Consider the following 754-nt stretch of genomic DNA (forward strand, 5'->3'; position numbering starts at 1 on the left):
TTTTCCAACTGTTTTACCATCTCTCTCGATAATCAAATACGTATGGTAACTATAAAAATTCAGTTTTAAATAAAATTAATTATTAGCTAAGTTATAATACAGATAAATTACAATGGATGTACACATGTCTAAAAAACATGATCTAACAATAAATCATTAAATTAATATTATATTATTGACGAATTGCTTAAATTTTAACAATCACTAAACCAGCGACGCTAACTCTCGTAAGTGTTGGTCTTTAACAATATCTCGTCGGTGATGTTATATATGTGTGGTTATATGAAAAATTTTTTACTGGGCAAAAATGTGGAACAGAAAATACAAACAAATTTTTCAACGTGTTGGATTTTTTACTCCTATATCTGATCTCCTGTTGTCGGACTACTTGAATTTCTGTATCCACGTCGTCTACTAAAATATCCTTTATCCTATCCTCGTTAAATCTTCTTTTTTGGCAGTAATCGGATTAAATGTCATATTATAATTATATATGCGTAATTGTCCATAAATATTTATGTTTCTTTCCATTGAACAATTATTATTTAATACAAGAAAAATGGTAATAAATAAAAAAATTTTTTAAATAATTAAAAAAATAATTTTTGCATTGTTCTTTTATAAAAAATAAAGTTTAACCCGTAAAGGACACCTCAGCTCTTTTGAATGATTTTGTTTAACACAAAATTTGAAAACGTTTTTTTTTTCGAAAATTTAATATTACCAATTGATTGGTCAGACAATCTTACATTGA

The sequence above is a fragment of the Wasmannia auropunctata genome, unplaced genomic scaffold, assembly GCF_000956235.1.
Source record: "Wasmannia auropunctata unplaced genomic scaffold, wasmannia.A_1.0 LD336083.1, whole genome shotgun sequence".
Taxonomy (NCBI): Eukaryota; Metazoa; Arthropoda; class Insecta; order Hymenoptera; family Formicidae; genus Wasmannia; species Wasmannia auropunctata.